Raw genomic sequence first — 18533 nt, forward strand, 5'->3', positions numbered from 1 at the left:
CTCTTCATCCGTCATAACCATCTGCTGAAATGATTGTGACTCTGTAAACTCTATAGAGATCTGCCTACACCGCTGGTTGTGAGTGCGTACACACTGCAGGATTTGCCCAGCATCATTCCATCCTTTATATCGATTATTTTGTCCATTTATAAAATGAAATCAAATGATACAATGAGCTTTGGAATGATAAAAGATTATCATTAACATACATATTAATGCAATATTGGACCTAACGGTCGTTAATTGTGTGATTGGCACGGGTGAAAAACGCACTTTTTTCAAATTCCCTAATTCATCTGACCAATTTCCATGTTACACTTTTAATTTTGTTTTGTCAAGAAATGTAAATTGTATATTATTCTTTAACTTTCGTGCTGGTTACCAATTCTGTACTCAGATTAAAGTTGCCTATGTTTTAATCACTTTCTAATAGTGTAACGTAAAGGACCAGTTGTCTAGTAGTATCTAATTAGTTTGGATGTAAATCTATCTAATTTATTAGTCCGTACTGGATTATTATGACTCTGAGATAGGTCTCAGCAAAAAAACTCAATTTTCTAGAGAAAATGTAATTATCCGCACTGAACACAGTATGTATAAATACATATGTGGACCTCCCGAAGAGTATCAGTTACTAAGAACTGGGGTTCTGTTAATAGTGTTTATGTTTCAATGACTTTGTGGTCACTATTGGCAGCAGCTGTATGCAAAACATAAAAAAATAGAGTGATATTAGTACGGTACAGAAAACAATTCATAATCACAATTCAATAAAAAAAAATACATTGTAACACTGTTGTAACGGAAGGGTTTCAGGATACTAATCTTAGATCGACACAGGACGGCCAGAGGTGCGGAGTCTAACGAACTCCCACGGTGTCCACCAAGATCCGCCGCATGGCGGAACGGGCTTTGTTGCCGAGAGTTCCCAGCTCACGGTCCAATGGTCTACACTGCGAATGGTGATAGAGAATGGTACGGAGGAGTGGCAGGTAACGGATGAGCATAACTGTGAAATGTGGTTTTGTGACGAACATATAAATTACCCCAGTCAGGTTGTAACTATGGCCATGTCGTCCATGTCATTACAACATGGTCCGACCACACAGAGGCCCCCCTGTCTCGTAGGAAAAATTGGACATTGAAGTACAAACTTACTATATCTTCATAACTAATTTATTCAGACACTTATATGATTTGGAAATGATCCGGGTAAGAGTACTGTATGAATAATTCAGACTAATGTGCCGCATTGCTGCTGTCTAATGCCATTAGTACTACTACTGGGTATTGACTGTGGATGAGAACCAGTCCTTTCTCACGTATCTCCTTGCCCACAGTCATGTAGGGGTTAAATCGCACCAGTGTAATAAAAGACAGATCAACTGAAGGAAATTCCGTCCTTTGTGTTTTACACTGCACAGGATTGATAAAGAAAAGTTTTCAGTGGATGAGATTTTGTGGGGTGACGATAAGGACAGAGAAGTTACAGAAAGTTGCCCGTCCGTCTGCCACCAGCATCCTAGCCAGCCCCGACTAGCTTCTAATTCCCACATTTCCACCGGTGAGATGTCTGATAATGAACACTTCATTCCATTGAAATGTCCTCTTCATAAAACAAACTTAGCTTCTCTTTTACTGATAGACAATGAAAATATTCCTTTTACCTCTTGTTCTTTCGTTCTTTTATTGTACTTCACTTACACTGCTCTGATTACCTGTCATCTCCACGGCTGATGTGTTTTTGATATTGTATTAGAAGCCAAATGGAAAAAAAAATCTATATTAAAAATGATGGGTCTTATTTAGAAAACAAATGAGAAAATTAGCTCCTGGACAGACCATGTTGCATTGCGGGGGGAGTGATGCATTTGTTTATTTACTTATCTATTTATATTGTTTGCATGTAGGGGAAATACTGGCTGCTTTGTATGATACTGGGCAGCTTTATTTTTTTCACTGCAATTTAGAGTTGAGCTAGGACACGCCCCCTCACAACTCTCAATCTGTCCACCAGGGCTGCCATGATAAACTGTGGGGCCTAGTACAAATTAATCTGACAAGGCCCCCCTCCCTCTTCACCTTACATGCCCCCTCCCTCTCCACAGTACATGCCACCAATTAACTTACCTTGGTCATGACGCGATGCAACGGGTGCTCCCAACTTATCAACGGATGGGAGCCGTCACATCATGGAGGGATGCAGAGTCACGGCAGCAAGACCAGAGTGCCCGGACTGATGTCGGGGCCCCTTACAGCTGTACCACCCATACTACCCTGATGGCAGCCCTGCTGCCCACACATTTTAAATCCACCCCCCCCCCCCCCCGCAGTGCAACATGGTTTGACCAAGGTGCAAATTTGCTCCTCCTGTTGCTTAGCTCCTAACTCTACATGAGGCCTTCTATATGTATTCCAACATCTTCTGAAGAGATACTGTCTTCAAACATTATTACATATAACATTAACCAAGTATTATACCATTTTTTAATGTTAGTTCGAACACTGATGAAATATTACCAAAAAGAGTCATTTATTCAGAATTTCTTACTCATTAATATATATAAACAGGCAGAGAAATGGTTTTGCAATATGACTAAGAAAGTAGCATGAAAACAAAATAGACATAGGGGTTATGAACAAGCAGAACATCAATAACATTACATGCCACAATAAACCATACAGTTCACAAGTCAACGGCGGGTTCACTCTCCATTTACTACATAATTATATTCTCATATGGAACGACATAGACTTTGGATAGAGGCAGATAGGAACTCTCTACAGGTTGGGGTCATGCATATGAAGCTGTACCGAGCATATCACCTTTATTATAGCATCAGAGGGCTCCCTGGATTCATAAGCATTAGTTCCTATAAGCAGTTATGACAATTTCTTTACCAATTTCAGATTATTTCTCCAGAGTTGCCTTTTCTACCGAGCAGCATTTATGTCAGACTGGTGACTTTAGTGGCTGCAAGCTGTGAAAAATAAGTGGTACACAATTACAGGACCTGGTTCTGTTCACACAGTTCACAACAAGTTGTTACCATACTTATTTTCTTGTGTTAATTTGTTTTTCCCCAACACTGCAATACAGTAATTCTGCTTATCACAGCATGAGTCTGTTCCACAGCAGAAATAACGGTAAGATGCAGGTGCAAAGTCTCCCATGTTGAACGCTTCTTTGTATTTCTCACTGAATAACTGTAGACCGAGATTCTTAGCAATTCTACATGAGGCTGGAAAGATCCATCTAGATTGGACTGTACTATGGGCAAGTACTGCAGGGCATGGGAATTACTCTCTGTTTTGCATTAATATTCGCAGATTTGGAACTTTGTTCACATAAGTTAACAGCTTCCAAAATAGTTGAGAAATTTTCTCAAAAAACATAATATGGTTGTGGAACAATAGCTGTGACCCCAATCAAGTGAGAGGTTTATATCTTCCTTCCAGTCCAGGAATATTTTAATCTCTTCCCATCTCCGATAAGGGACCAGTGAGGACATCAGGGGAGAATTCCAACCATAGTGCCACAAGTTCAGAGTGGAGGCTCCTATCGTAAATGTGGTGGTAGAACCAAAGTAGACAATCTCTTAATACATTTCACCCAATTCAACAATTACAAGAAAATGGATGTGTTTAGGGATTACATCTCTGAAGGGGTACAGCTATCTCCACAACTCCAGCTTCCAACACACAAAGTAAACTATCAAAGACCGTTTCATCCTGAGGAAAGGAACCAAACCCTACATGGACTGACTGAGTCTTCCTTATAAATGGCTGGGAGTAGAAACTATCTCCACATCACCTAGAAAATTACTGTGGAAAGTTTATACAAGGAGAAAAAAGCGCATATGTGTACAACTCATTTCCAAATTTGTGCACTTATTAACATACATCCCAACATGGGTAGGGTACATTTTTCTGACACTGTAAATGTTGCCACTTAACCTGCCGACATAAAAAAGTCAGCAGGCTAAAGGCCGACACCTGTATTGTGTAGACAGGTAGACTATGTCATCAGTGTGATTGGCAACATTCACAAGTCACCAATCACAATGCCAATATTAAAAAAACAATGCCGCCCGGTCAAGGCTATAGCCGCCGCACTCGGCGGCATTGGTCTTTTAATGTCGGCATTGTGATTGGTGACATTGATAATGTCGCCAGTCACACTGACGACATAAAACACAAAGATGGAAAACCGCACAAGGCAAAATAATACGAGCATTCAATGAATAACAATTGTTGCCCGATTAGAGACAAATTAAATGGGGGGGGGTGTGCATCCAACACTGTATTAACTAGTATAGTAAGGAAGGTAAGGGGGAAGAGGGAAAAAAGTCAGTGTAATATGAGGCACTACCAAGAAGCTCGTTAAAATATAACTTTTATTAGGTTTTATTAAAGGAAAGATTTGAGCGAAATAGTTAAAAGAAAATAAAGTAAAAACGTAATATGTGATTAAAATGCAAAATAATTTGCAATGTCCCACTTGACCTCCTAATCGTATCAGTACCCGCTAAAATAGCGCTTAAGGCTGCATTTGAAGTTGGTATATAATAAAGCAGCCCTAGATTGCATAAATTGCGGCGATCAGTTAGTGTTGTATCACAACACTGACAGCCCAAGGTTGCTGATCAATTGCCCTTGAAAATGCTAACCTGCATCGGGCTGAACCTATAATGAAGGCATCAGAGGTGGAAAAAACCTCAAAGCCATGGAGCGAAACGCGCGTTGGCGTTTTGTCTCACTTGCTCTCCCTTGTTTAGATTGCTCTAATTCAAGTAGGAATCGCTCCCCAGTTTTATTTTAGGCAGGGCATTTATCACAAAACCCCGCGATTCTTGCAGATCAGTTTTTTCCACCTCTGATGCCTTCACTATTGGTTCAGCCCGATGCAGGTTAGCATTTTCAAGGGCAATTGATCAGCAACCTTGGGCTGTCAGTGTTGTGATACAACGCTAACTGATCTCCGCAATTTATGCAATCTAGGGCTGCTTTATTATATACCAACTTCAAATGCAGCCTTAAGCGCTATTTTAGCGGGTACTGATACGATTAGGAGGTCAAGTGGGACATTGCAAATTATTTTGCATTTTAATCACATATTACGTTTTTACTTTATTTTCTTTTAACTATTTCGCTCAAATCTTTCCTTTAATAAAACCTAATAAAAGTTATATTTTAACGAGCTTCTTGGTAGTGCCTCATATTACACTGACTTTTTTCCCTCTTCCCCCTTACCTTCCTTACTACACTGACGACATAGTCTCCCTGTCTACACATTACAGGTGTCGGCATTTAGCCTGCTGACTTTTTCATGTTGGAAGGTTAAGTGCTGACATTTACAGTTTCGGACAAATGTACGCCACCAACCAATGGTGGCATGCCACCATTGGGCATGCCATCACCCAACATTACAGAAATAAAAACAGGACCCATTAATAGCCTAACCATTCTCTCAAACCATACCCAATCAACCCAGCCACATTCCTATCAACCAAGACCACACCCAGGTTTAGCAAAAGCCTGCTTCTGACATTTGCTAAAACACGGCCCTTTTTGGGTCCAAAACTCAGGAGAGTCCTAACAAAAATGGGGCTATTGGGAGGTATGAATGGAAAGGGTGCAGATAATGAAGAACTACAGAGCATAAGACATAGAATAGATTTAAAAAATAAACTGTCCTGAATCCTCATCGTAGACAAAAACTAAGAAAAACTAAGAAAGAAACATAACTTGGTAAACATTCACAAGGGATAAACCCATGCAGGGACCCACTCTGCAAACTTTGCATCAATATTAATGTTTCCCAACAGCGATTCATAAATATTGAACATGTCGCATCACAGGAAGTCATCGCTGCATATGCAGAAATTCATTGTATCTGATTCAATGTTACGTGCTGCAATTCATGTTACATGGCTAAACTGGAAGCACGTTACTGACCAACCATCATGAATATAGATGGAAACACCGTTACCCATCATCAAAGAGAAGATTGCTGCACCACTGTGGGGCCACATCATTAGTTTATTAGACTTTCCTGACATATATCGGTCTCTTCTCCCACTCTCCCAATAATCCTGGATGTCGCAGTCACATTTTCTTGTATGTTGTCAAAGTCACAAATAAAAACTGTCACCAACTATCAAACGACATCTAACAAGAAGACGGGACGCACAGAGAAGTGGGTGTTCTCAGGGACGGCGCAAGGTTTATTGGCGACCTGAACAAAGTTTTGGTCTACTGTCCCTCCTCTCTCAATACTAACTATACAGGCTCTCACACACACTTAACGTCTGTAAAATTAAAGTAATGCTTATCTCCTCTCCTTTATAAAATACTTGTTTTTGCATGCTGTGACTTTATCTTGCACATACTCTTGTACGTATCCTGCACTGTGTCCTGTCTGTTAACATACGTCAGGTACCGTTTAGGCAGAGGGTACTGTTACCTAGATTGAAATAGAAATACATCTCGAGATCCGCTTGTATTTGAATAAGGTGGATCTACGCTCACGTTCTGTGCTCGTTTTTCAACCGCAAGTTTAGCTTTGACTTGAATCAGCCTCTGAACATTTATTTCCACTCTGGATTTATTCATCATGCTCTAAGAAGCAACATATTATTTGTGATGGTCTGTGCGTCCATTGTTCATCGTGGTCTGCAACATCACTGTGCGTAAGTTTGCAAAGGTGAAAAATCAGCCTCTGCAAGTGCTCCCTGCTCAGACAGTTGTGTCTCTCCACTCTACTCTACTCTACTCTACTCCATTACACTCTACTCTACTCTACTCTACTCTACTCTACTCTACTCTACTCTACCATACTCCACTCCACTCTACTCCATTACACTCTACTCTACTCTACTCCACTTCAGTCCAAACCTTGTACTTTACACAATTTCTCCTAATGTACTCTCAATAAAGTATTAAAAATCTCAGTGTAGTAACGGGACTTCAAGGTGCCCTTTCGTTTAAATGTAACATTATGGGCCTGATTGTACTACGGACATAAATCCTGTTGAGTGCTGTATCTTGCATGAAATTGCTCAGAAATTGACTTTACACCAGTGAACTGGTTTTGGGTTTGGATCTGGATTAGCTTTGTCTTTTGATTTTGGCAAAACTGCCCTCGTGTGTTTTGATTTTGGTTTTGGATTTTTTAGGAAAAATCCTAAAATATGCTAAAATCATATATTTTTGCATGTAATTCATGTCCAAATGCACATGGCACTTGCGACTGACTCTTACTTGAAGGGTGAACGGGGGAGGGAAGGGGCAGATGTTCATCTCTGGGCATCTCATAGGTCCGTGAATTTTAGCCATATCACTTGCATCAGCTACAGGTCAGGTGTAAATGCTCACTGACAGTGATGACGGCTGAGTATACAGCTAGAACATGTGTTTGCAAGTCAGAGGAATTGCAAAAATGCATTTTATGTACAGTACGCATTAAAAACATCCTGATTCCATGTAATAATGATTATAGTAAATTAATTTTATAAAAAAGAAATTTGTTGCATACGTTCTGATGGAACTTTGTGTTATACAGATGTGTATTCTGCAGTCTGTTCTGTCTGTGTACATACAACAAGGAACGTATAGCCAGTGTGCATTTATACACAGATTATGTCACTCACCGGACCGTGAGTGCCTCTACGCTGGTGCATGGCTCCCTATCCTTCCTGCCGGCACCTATCTTGAACCGCGGCCGTCCGCCATCCTGATGGACTGCGCATGCGCAGCACCCAAGAACTCTTGTGACTGTTGCTTTTAATCTAATTGGTTGATCAGGCAACTCTCCCTATTTAAGGCACCTGTGCTCATTACCTCGTTGCCTGATCTTGAGTCTCATTCCCTGTGAGTCTCTGAAGGTGTCTCCTGTGTACTACTAGTGTCTTCAGTTCCTTTGGATTCCCTGTGCTACTCATCGCTGGTTTCCATACCTGCTACAGTCTCCTGTTTCCTGCCTGTGTCCTCAGCTGGACTCTGATTACCGGATCTACTCACCTGTGGTTCCTACACTCGTCTCTGCCGTTCAGCGTCTCTGCAGTCCCTGCATCTTCCTGTGGACAGACTGTTCTACTGGATAGCGGTATGCCTATCTGTTATTGACTTTCTACGTTTACTCTACATATCCGCTAGGACAAGTTTCCACTCTCAGCAGCGGTATCCATACCCGCTATAGACTGTTATTGTTATGCTGCATATCTGTTTGGAATTAACCGTACTACTCAGTCATTATATGCATAATTGTGATTGACTATCCTTTATTGGCCTGCATATCTGTGCTGAGCAAGTCTCTACCAAGCAGCGCCACACATACCGTTATATAGACTTTGCTGGATATGCTGCATATCTATTGGGATCAAGTTCCTCTGTGCTCTCAGTGTCTGCATCCTATTATCCTTTGTATGCCTCCACTCATCGACACCTGTACACATCCTCACCTATTAAGCAGTGGTACAACTTGCTGTACGCAGACCACTGACTTCCCCGCTACCTACCTGCACCTGGACAAGTCTTCTCACCATAGCAGTGGTACAACTTGCTGTACGCAGACCACTGACTTCCCTACTACCTCCTGCATCTGCTCACGTCCATCCTGATCTCCGTGTTCAAATCTGCCTTTCCACTATATCAGCTAGTCGCTGACTCATTGACCAAGATTGCTGCAAGTCACTGACTTTCCTATTCTTTATTGGCATTCTCTCTCCATCTGCTGTGATATCTGTTCCGCTAGTCACCCTGCTACCAGAGGACCGTTGTGTTAATTTCAGTACTCTGGTAAGCCCAGTCATCTGGTGAATTCCTGGGCAAGACTCCTAGTGCCAGTGACAGATTATAATGGAACTTTATCTTTAGATCAAATGCCTCTGAAGAAATTGTGTCTTACAATGAAACGCGTCAGGCAAAGGACTCTTTTCAAAGATTTTCACATTCAGTCATACATTTGATGATACAGTCTATGTCTCCGCTATCATTCATCTGGATATCGGCTTACACCTCTGAACACTTGTTGTTTAAGACAGGAGGAAGGACTTGCTTTCAGCGTGCACGCTGATTATCATGTGATATCCAGACAGAGGAAAATTTATTTGCCGTACTCAGGTCGGTTACAGTGCGTCTCGGAGACCAGAGGGAGCATAAGAAGTGGGTCTGTCGTTTGACCCTAAGGTACACACACCACTGACTCTAGCACTTTATTCCTCATTGAGATATTTGTACCAAGTAGGTTTACTGAGTGGCACATCGGATCTTTATCTGTGTTCCGTTTGGAAGTAAGTTCTTTATGAGATACATGTGGAACGTATAATATCATTTTATCCGTGTATAGAGTGTTATTTAACACGGAAGGACCACAGTTTACAGGTACACTATATATTCATCTAGAGTGGACCAGCTCAACGGGATATTCCAAACTATTTCTATGATCCCAGAAATTCCAGCGGAATTCATGATTCAATTACATTTGGACTTTTGGTTCAGTCCATGATTTATGATTCGTGTATTGAATTATTTTTGTGACCCACACATTGGGTCTACATAGTACCACATATCATCATATTCATATTTTAATTATGCAAATTTTTATTTGTTTTTTCATGTATGGTTTTATAATTTCTTGAACTCATAGTTGGCCATTGGTTCCAGTGCTGTTTTCTATTTATATGTTTTTATCTTGAGATCCGCTGGTACTTGACTATGGGCAGTCGTGTGTGCAAGTTACATCTGATTTTTTAAACGCAAGTTGCGTTCACTTTGCGTTTTAAGATGAATCAGGCCCTGTAAGTCTTGTATGTAGGCTGAGTGCAGAGCATTCCACTGAAAGGAGCTGATATCGCTACCTCCAATAAGTTGTTAAAATCAAGGAATTTACCATAATATCTGGAACGCCACTATGATGCTCCAACCCTTATCAATACTTCTAATATCTCTATTAAGGAATGAAATTTTCTTTAGTTTAATGACAAAATTGTGAAAGTTATATATTAGAAACAGCTTAATAAACCCTGATTCACCCATTATACAAAGACAATTGAGAACAGTTTTGTACTTTAACTAGAGATGCTCAGGCTCGAACTTAGGGGATCCGAGTACCGAGCGGAGCCGGCTCGGTACTTTTACGCGCCCTCGGAATCCAAAACGAGGCAAAGCGTCATCGTTACGTCGCCGGATCTTGCAATTTTTGGATTCCTTTTTAAGATCCAACATAACGGTGGGTGGAAGGGAGGGCAGCCCCAAGGACAATTCCATCTTGCACCATTTTTCTTTTCTGCCACTGCTGTGTGCCAATGTGTCCTAGATGTGCTAGGAACTGTCGTTTGTTTGTGTTGTTGCTCTGTCGCTTACCATCCAGCCAGGTCGCTGCAGTATTTGTCCGAAAGTGTATGAAAATAATATTGTGATCTGTGAGGTGGTCAAAATTGACTGCAAATTACTTGTATTGTATTAATGTATGAACAAAAAAAGAGCAAAAATATACGATTTTAGCATATTTTAGGAATTTTCCTAAAAAATCCAAAACCAAACCACACGAGGACAGTTTTGCCAAAACCAAAAGACAAAGCTAATCCAGATACAAAACCAGTTCACGGGGGTCAGTGAGCATCTCTAACTTTAACCTGAACCATGATCTACAAATTCATACACAATAAATCAGGTCCAACATGTGCAATAACGTGTGCCACCCCAACAGAAAAATTCAGCTGTCATCGGTGAGTCCCAGGAGAGCTGCACAAAATTTTTTGCTCAACAAAATTCAGGTTAAAGTACAAATCTGTTTCTTGCCACTAAACTGATCTTCTAAAATTATTACAAACATGTTTTATATCACAAATAACAACACATTATTAGAGATGAGCGCACTCGGATTTCTGAAATCCGAGCCAACCCGAACGTTGCGGATCCGAGCCGGATCCGAGACAGATCCGGGTCTTCCCACCAATTGCAAAACTGAAACCAAGGCTTTGAGTCATAATCCCACTGTCGGATCTCGCGATACTCGGATCCTATAAATTCCCCGCTAGTCGCCGCCATCTTCACTCGGACATTGATCAGGGTAGAGGGAGGTTGTGTTAGGTGGTCCTCTGTCCTGCTATATCTCGTGCTGTTCAGTTCTGTGCTGTGCTGTGCTGTGCTCTGTGTTCTGCTCAGTCCAGTGGTGCTGTGTCCTGTGCTCTGTCCTTCTGAGTTCAGTGGTGCTGCTGGGTCCTGTGCTGTGTCCTGTTCAGTCCAGTGGTGCTGTGTCCTGTGCTCTGTCCTTCTAAGGGCATTGTTATTTCCCCATTATTCCCAAATTATAAAAAATTTCAAAAAAAGTTATAAAAAAAATTACAAAAAAAGTAATTATAAAAAAAAAAAAAAAATATCCCAAAACAATCCTACAGTATAAGTCCATTGGTACTGCTATATTACAAAGTTCACTGATTCAGCAGTATAAGTCTAGTGGTACTGCTATATTACAAAGTTCACTGATTTTGCAGTATAAGTCCATTGGTACTGCTATATTACAAAGTTCACTCATTCTGCAGTATAAGTCCATTGGTGCTGCAATATTACAAAGTTCACTCATTCTGCAGTATAAGCCCATTGGTACTGCAATATTACAAAGCTCACTCATTCTGCAGTATAAGTCCAGTGGTACTGCAATATTACAAAGTTCACTCATTCTGCAGTATAAGTCCATTGGTACTGCAATATTACAAGGTTCACACATTCTGCAGTATAAGTCCATTGGTACTGCTATATTACAAAGTTCACTCATTCTGCAGTATAAGTCCATTGGTACTGCTATATTACAAAGTTCACTCATTCTGCAGTATAAGTCCATTGGTACTGCAATATTACAAAGTTCACTGATTCAGCAGTAGAAGTCCATTGTTGTTACTGCCATATTACAAATGTCACTGATTCTGCAGTATAAGTCCAGTGGTACTGCTGTATAACTCCAGTCCAGTGGTACTCTCCTGTGCCGCATATAATTTTTAAAGGCTTTGCCGAGTGTGTGTGGCTTCGGGGTACACTCTCTTGTGCTACATATAATGCAGAACAAAAATTTGGAGGATAAAGTAGGGAAAGATCAAGACCCACTTCCTCCTAATGCTGAAGCTGCTTCCAGTAGTCATGACATAGACGATGAAATGCCATCAACGTCGTCTGGCAAGCCTGATGCCCAATCTCCTAGTACAGGGCATGTAAAATCCAAAAAGCCCAAGTTCAGTAAAAGTAGCAAAAAGAGAAACTTAAAATCATCTGAGGAGAAACGTAAAGTTGCCAATATGCCATTTACGACACACAGTGGCAAGGAACGGATTAGGCCCTGTCCCGTGTTCATGACTAGTGGTTCAGCTTCACCCAAGGAACTAAGCCCTCCCCCACCCCTACAAAAAATTTAAGATAGTTATGCTGTCAGCAACAACACAGCAAACAACTCTGCCTTCTAAAGAGAAATTATCACAAATACCCAAGGCGAGTCCAAGGGTGTTGGTGGTTGCGAAGCCTGACCTTCCCATCACAGTATGGGAAGAGGTGGCTCCTTCCACCATTTGCAGCACGCCCTCTGAATATGCTGGAAGGATCACCCACAGTCCAGTTACAGATTTGGCTAATGAAGGTGTGAATGTTATACACCGGGAGGAGGATATTGATGTAGCTGGCGCTGAGGAGGATGTTGATGATTATGATGCAGACAGATACCAAATTGCCTTTCTCAATTTCTATGTATATTCTAGATTATATAACGGCTGAATAGTTTTCTATTTTACTCCTAGTGGAGAGGGGATCTGATGCAGACAGATACTAAACTGCCTTTGTCCATTTCTTTGTATATTTGAATTTCTAGTTCTACAGTCTATGCAGGCTGCTTTTTTTACATTCAACTAAAAGCGTAGCATGGGGGAGGGGGGGGGGGCATAGATAGCCACCAAAGTAACGTGGTCCATTTAATTTCACTTTCTAGCTCCACAGTCTGTGCAGCCTGCTTTTTTTATCTTCAAAGTATTTACAAGCCTTGCAATCTAAATTAACAAGAGGTAGTGACGTGCTAGAACTCCACCCTCTATATGCTGCAGACGATGGAGGAGCATCAAAAGGCCATTTAAGCCTACACAGCCACCTACGACATAGGAAAAGGAGTGGGGATCCGCCTGAGTCAAGCGCACTGGAGAATGATTTCTGTGTTGTGCAAGGTTCTGCAGCCAATTGAACTTGCCACACGAGAAGTCAGTTCCGACACTGCCAGCTTGAGTCAGGTCATTCCCCTGATCAGGCTTTTGCAGAAGCAGCTGGAGAAAGTGAGGGAGGAGCTGGTACACCATTGCGATTCCACCAAGCATGTAGCTCTTGTGGATGAAGCCCTTCGTACGCTTTGCCAGGATCCGAGGGTGGTCAGTCTTTTAAAGTCAGAGAAATACATTCTGGCCACCGTTCTCGATCCTCGGTTTAAAGCGTATGTTGTGTCTCTGTTTCCGGCGGACACAAGTCTACAGCAGTGCAAAGACCTGCTGGTCAGGAGATTGTCCTCTGAAGAGGACCGTGACATGCCACCAGCTCCACCTTCATTTTCATCACTGTTTGTGCAGTTCCAAAAAAGAGGAACTGCCATTTCTATTGCTACCTTCTTTCTTTCTGTATTTCCTGTGTCCTGTGGTCTGTTCTGCTAAGGGCATTGTTATTTCCAAGTTATCCAAAAGTTCTAAAAAAAAAAAAAAATTTATAAAAAAAATTATAAAACATTAATTTAAAAAAAAATAATAAAAAATTTTCAAAAAATAATTGGAAAACAATATTACAAAATTTTAAAAAAAATCTAGCTTGTACTGCTATTTAAAAGTCTAACTACGATCATTCACTGTTGCTGTACCCAAAAATAATAGATACTGCTATTAAAGTACAGTCCAGTGGTACTCTCCTGTGCTGCAGATAATTTGTAAAAGCTTTGCCGAGTGTGTGTAGTTATGTATCACAGGTTTTAAGAAGAGGCACAACACTGACAACCTGTTAGAGAAACTGAGGGAAATAATCTCTCTGTGGCTCACCCCACTTAGACTCTCCTGGGGATTCGAATAACTGCCATTTCTATTACTACCTTCTTTCTTTCTATATTTATATAAAAAAAAAACTGTCATTTCTATTACTACGTTTATTGTTTGTGCAGTCACAAAAAAGAGGAACTGTGCCCTTAACTGCTATGCTGGTTTTAGACGTCCATCCGGTGTCCGCCATCTGTGCACTGGAATTCAGACCAGTTGAGGGTTTTATTATTATATTGTGGCCCTGGTACCAAATTGGGTACCGGGGCCACTCCACTACACAGTCCAGATACTTTTTTGGTGGAATTCTGACCAGTTGAGGAATTTTTTTATTATATTGTGGGGACCACTCCACTACGCAGTCCAGATACTTGTTTGGTGGAATTCAGAACAATTGAGGTTTTTTTTTATTATATTGCGGCCCCGGAATCAAATTGGGTACCGGGGCCACTCCACTACGCAGTCCAGATACTTGTTTGGTGGAATTCAGAACAATTGGTTTTTTTTTATTATATTGTGGGGACCACTCCACTACGCAGTCCAGATACTTTTTTGGTGGAATTCAGAACAATTGAGGTTTTTTTAATTATATTGTGGCCCCGGTATCAAATTGGGTACCGGGGCCACTCCACTACGCAGTCCAGATACTTGTTTGGTGGAATTCAGAACAATTGGTTTTTTTTTATTATATTGTGGGGACCACTCCACTACGCAGTCCAGATACTTTTTTGGTGGAATTCAGAACAATTGAGGTTTTTTTAATTATATTGTGGCCCCGGTATCAAATTGGGTCCCGGGGCCACTCCACTACGCAGTCCAGATACTTGTTTGGTGGAATTTAGAACAATTGGTTTTTTTTTATTATATTGTGGGGACCACTCCACTACGCAGTCCAGATACTTTTTTAGTGGAATTCAGACCAGTTGAGGGTTTTTTTATTATATTGTGGGGACCACTCCACTACGAAGTCCAGATACTTTTTTGGTGGAATTCAGACCAGTTGAGGGATTTTTTATTATATTGTGGCCCTGGTATCAAATTGGGTACCGGGGCCACTCCACTAGGCAGTCCAGATACTTTTTTGGTGGAATTCAGACCAGTTGAGGGTGATATATTGTGGCCCCGGTACCAAATTGGGTACCGGGACCACTCCACTATGCAGTCCAGAAAGCTACCTCGGTGAAACGTTTTGGACTAAAAACAATATTGTGAGGTGTGAGGGTGGTCAGTCTTTTAAAGTCAGAGGAATACATTCTGGCCACCGTTCTCGATCCTCGGTTTAAAGCGTATGTTGTGTCTCTGTTTCCGGCGGACACAAGTCTACAGCAGTGCAAAGACCTGCTGGTCAGGAGATTGTCCTCTGAAGAGGACCGTGACATGCCATCAGCTCCACCTTCATTTTCATCACTGTTTGTGCAGTTCCAAAAAAGAGGAACTGCCATTTCTATTGCTACCTTCTTTCTTTCTGTATTTCCTGTGTCCTGTGGTCTGTTCTGCTAAGTGCATTGTTATTTCCAAGTTATCCAAAAGTTCTAAAAAAAAAAAAATTTATAAAAAAAAATTATAAAACATTAATTTAAAAAAAAATAATAAAAAATTTTCAAAAAATAATTGGAAAAACAATATTACAAAATTTAAAAAAAAATCTAGCTTGTACTGCTATTTAAAAGTCTAACTACGATCATTCACTGTTGCTGTACCCAAAAATAATAGATACTGCTATTAAAGTACAGTCCAGTGGTACTCTCCTGTGCTGCAGATAATTTATAAAAGCTTTGCCGAGTGTGTGTAGTTATGTATCACAGGTTTTAAGAAGAGGCACAACACTGACAACCTGTTAGAGAAACTGAGGGAAATAATCTCTCTGTGGCTCACCCCACTTAGACTCTCCTGGGGATTCGAATAACTGCCATTTCTATTACTACCTTCTTTCTTTCTATATTTATAAAAAAAAAAAAACTGTCATTTCTATTACTACGTTTATTGTTTGTGCAGTCACAAAAAAGTGGAACTGCGCCCTTAACTGCTATGCTGGTTTTAGACGTCCATCCGGTGTCCGCCATCTGTGCACTGGAATTCAGACCAGTTGAGGGTTTTATTATTATATTGTGGCCCTGGTACCAAATTGGGTACCGGGGCCACTCCACTACACAGTCCAGATACTTTTTTGGTGGAATTCTGACCAGTTGAGGAATTTTTTTATTATATTGTGGGGACCACTCCACTACGCAGTCCAGATACTTGTTTGGTGGAATTCAGAACAATTGAGGTTTTTTTTATTATATTGCGGCCCCGGTATCAAATTGGGTCCCGGGGCCACTCCACTACGCAGTCCAGATACTTGTTTGGTGGAATTTAGAACAATTGTTTTTTTTTTATTATATTGTGGGGACCACTCCACTACGCAGTCCAGATACTTTTTTAGTGGAATTCAGACCAGTTGAGGGTTTTTTTATTATATTGTGGGGACCACTCCACTACGAAGTCCAGATACTTTTTTGGTGGAATTCAGACCAGTTGAGGGATTTTTTATTATATTGTGGCCCCGGTATCAAATTGGGTACCGGGGCCACTCCACTACGCAGTCCAGATACTTTTTTGGTGGAATTGAGACCAGTTGAGGGTGATATATTGTGGCCCCGGTACCAAATTGGGTACCGGGACCACTCCACTATGCAGTCCAGAAAGCTACCTCGGTGAAACGTTTTGGACTAAAAACAATATTGTGAGGTGTGAGGGTGTTCAGAATAGACTGGAAATTAGTGGAAATGATTGTTATTGAATGTTATTGAGGTTAATAATAGCGTAGGAGTGAAAATAAGCCGAACAACTTGATTTTGGAACTTTTTATGCTTTTTTCAAAATAAATCCGAATCCAAAACCTTAAATCCAAACCAAAACCTTTCGACAGGTGTTTTGCGAAACAAATCCGAACCCAAAACATCAAGCAAATCTGAACCCAAAACACAAAACACGAGACACCAAAAGTGGCCAGTGCACATCCCTACACATTATAGGTACCTTCTCTGGCCCTGTACCTGGGCAGTACCTGTATATTAACTCAATTGGTAATTCTGAGGACACTGAAATGATTACAAGTTCACAATCCTGCTGGAAATAACCATATGCGCGAGTGTAATTTGCAATTCATATTCGGAGATTCACCGCTGCCCCCAAACAATAGACAAAGTAACAGAGCAGCCATTGCTGTGAACGGCATGAAGTTCTGTGGTGCATCTTAATGCGTTACCTCCAGCGTCCTCACTGCATCGCAATCACTCCTCTGTGCAGAATTTGTTTTCTCCTCAGTATAAAAAGTGCTGGGGATTTTAGCAAACTAATAGCTTTTTTATCAGGCATGAAAGCCTGTTCAAATCCATTCTCTTTTGTGTCAGACACCGTGTAAAAAATGTTTTAAGGTTTGCATGGTGATTACGCAGCTTCCAGCGCCCCGGCCCGCGTACTGCAGTCTGCCGTGCAGGTGCGAATAATTAAAAAGCAATGTTTAAGGTTAATTGGTTTTATACACTAGCAGCATAATTTTAATTATTTAATGGTTATACAGAGCATATTTTGCAGCCATGCTTCTCAATTATGAGTGGAATAGAAAGTGGTGTTATTATGAAAACATAGTAAATACATCTGGCAACAGCGCCAATCAATAGACTTTGTTATTAACGGATGATCTTGTGTTGGTGCCTTGTTTACAATTTAATTCTTCATCGCTGGATTGTCAGAAGAAAATAAGCGTCTGATAGAAGGTAAAACGAAACAGAATAGATTTCGCGCCAGGTAGACTCCATTTCTCTATATTTATTCAGTATTAAATAGATAATTTATTATATTAATTTTATTAATTATATCGTTCATAATCATCCGACTAGAGGTGCACCCTCACATGAATATCAATTGACTGAACTCAAAGAAGAAAGAATATGTGTTTGAGGTGCACTCACAGTCTAAACATAAAAACGTATAAACTTTATTAATACACTTTAAAATATAATAATATATATAATATATATATAATATATACAGTTATTCATTCCTGGCCAAATACCATATTCCCCTGTGTGGTCTACACAGGGGAATATGAGGCGGGGAACGTGTATCTGTAGTTGAAGATATATATGTAGGGAACGGAAGAAGTATATCTGTAGGAGGAGGGTAAGGTATATCTGAATGGGACGTTATAGATGTAGGTGAAGGAAGATGCCAAAAAATGCAAAATCATGCCCTTGGGTCTCAAAACCCAAAGGCTAAATACAGTATTAATGACACTATAATAGAAACTACTTAGGAGGAAAGGGATCTAGGAGTCACTATTTCAGGTGACTTACAGGCAGGTAAGTAATGTAACAAAGCAATGAGGAAGACAAGTCAGATGTTGGGTTGTATAGGGAGAGGAATCAGTAGCAGAAAGAAGTAATAATACCACTGTATAGGTCATTTGTACGCCTCATCTAGAATACTGTGTTCAGTTCTGGA

This window comes from Mixophyes fleayi, chromosome 5 (assembly GCF_038048845.1).
Source record: "Mixophyes fleayi isolate aMixFle1 chromosome 5, aMixFle1.hap1, whole genome shotgun sequence".
NCBI classification, from domain to species: domain Eukaryota; kingdom Metazoa; phylum Chordata; class Amphibia; order Anura; family Limnodynastidae; genus Mixophyes; species Mixophyes fleayi.